Here is a 2202-nt window from a genome sequence, read left to right on the forward strand (position 1 = left end):
CTAAAAAGAACATCCTTACAGAAATTTTTTTTTATTTAGTTGGAACTTTTTTTTTTCCTAAATGCGCGTATAAAAGACTACGTCCCTCGAAAATTCTTAATTTAAAGGCGAGCCTTCTAAGACAGGAATGAAGGAGGACTTCTCCGTCTATTTCAGCAGAGCTGTGATGAGGCAGACACGCACATCCCCTGTCTAAGCGGCAGCGGCAGTCAGTTCACAGTCAGCCTCAGTTGGCTTTCGGCACCCGTAGTGAGAGACTGCTCTGATCTATGCGCTCTGGCAGTCCGGTGTGCATCACCTGCCTCCACCCCGCTCGACTCTCTTCATAACCTGAGATTTGGACGGCGATTTTAAGTGTGCGATCGATGCTGATATATATGTGAGGCATCTTATGATGCTGAGATGTCAGTCAACGAATATGTACGATGTGATTAATTGCATTTTCTTTGAAAAATTCTCATAAGGACTAAATAATAAGAAAATTGAAAGTTTTTTAATTATTTATAGTGATCTTTTCTTATTGGTGTTTTCTGCACTTATGGTTAGTGAAAACAAGTATATAGAAGACGTCATAAACTTATAGAAATCATTTAGCAACGAAAAAACAACAACATTAAGTGGTTATCTTGGTGCGACAGACTCAATTAGTTATGCTTTTTAGACCTTTGTGAATTGGAAGTTAATAAATATAGTATAAGACTTTATCTCCATCTTCCATCTTTAAGGAAAAACTAAGGAAATCTGCCCAAAAGGTTTTACGAAACGCTTATGAAAAGGAAATCATGCATAAGGATTATTCAGAATTTCGAATTCATGGCTGATTATGATAGTAAATTCATGTGCTTCTTATACGTCTGGTGATATATTAATTCATGTTCCATGTTACTTATAGTGAAAACTTGTTTAGTAAAGCTCAGCTTTTATCTGTAAATTTGTTAAATAAACAATGAAAATAATAAATAAAAACTTTTGTTTATGCAACAGCAGAAAATATTAAATAGACAAATATCTCATGACCTATATGTTTGCTTGATATCCAAATTGCTGACATCTATAACGAATACTTTTTACAATATAGACATTTTTCAGAATGGAATAACTTCAATATAACATTACGTGGCTGCCTTTATCCATAAAGTTAAAATCAAATCAACGAATAGAAAGATAATATCCAAGATACGAGAAGAATAAAACGAAAACTTTAGAGAGAATTAAGATCTTTAGTGACAAGAGGTTTATAAACAAAAGAAAAAATCCTTGGGATAAGTACACTAACCCCAGCATAACCATTACCTCGAAAGCTATAAAATGGTCATTAGGGAAACGAGACAATAATTGGATCACGTGAGAAAAGATTTGATTTTTTATAGTAACTACTATTAGGTGAACGACTGTGGTGACTATATTCATCTAATTACATAAAATACATAATACACGATAATCTTTTTAATTTGCATTCTTTAGTAAAATTGTTTCTTCACTATAAAGTTTAGGTAGACTGTGTTAATGTACATATTTTCCTTATCATTGAGGAATAAATGTGTTGAAAAATATGATAATAACAGATTTTATGATTACGACACTGTAGATGGGATATAATTGAAAAGCTATTAAGAGAATGGTTGCGAAAGAGTTCATTGGAAATACATTTTCAATCTATTATCAAAGAAAGTGAAACAAGGAACTTGGATTATTGCTCAACTAAGATAGTCTCCCTTCCGTTTCTTTAGATTTCCCTTTTCTTGGTGGGACCAATTAAGCCAAAGCGATTAGCAGAAATTCAGACAAAAATATCATGAGTCTTCAAAACAAAAATAAAGACAATAGATATTATCTTAAGTGACATTGTTTTTGAGATGCAGGACTCTGAAATGTATTGATTTTCATGAGCTTTGGAATCACGGATATTTGAATTTGTTTATTGGAATTACATAGAATTCTCTTTAAACGATAAAATGAATAATGGTGGAAATAAAATACTGCATCAACAAAGTCAGATAAAGTTCGTTACGCAGATCTAGTTGTAGTGGAATTTAACTCTCAACGTTCATTTCATTAGCCCTCATTAAACAGACTATCGAAAGACCTTGGTAATTCTTGATAAATACGAGAAGATAAAGACTTATCTCTTAATTAAAGGATCAGAGAGAGAGAGAAAGAGAGAGAGAAGAGGACCTTGCTAATTCTCAATAAATAATAGAA

General features: G+C 32.6%; 1 pseudogene; it reads left to right on the plus strand.

The window, feature by feature from the left end:
• The first annotated feature begins 244 nt into the window (after nt 1-244).
• Nucleotides 245-2202, plus strand: part of LOC137623318 (alkaline phosphatase-like) — a 68472-nt pseudogene continuing 66514 nt past the window's right edge.

This window comes from Palaemon carinicauda, chromosome 2 (genome assembly GCF_036898095.1).
Source record: "Palaemon carinicauda isolate YSFRI2023 chromosome 2, ASM3689809v2, whole genome shotgun sequence".
Taxonomy (NCBI): Eukaryota; Metazoa; Arthropoda; class Malacostraca; order Decapoda; family Palaemonidae; genus Palaemon; species Palaemon carinicauda.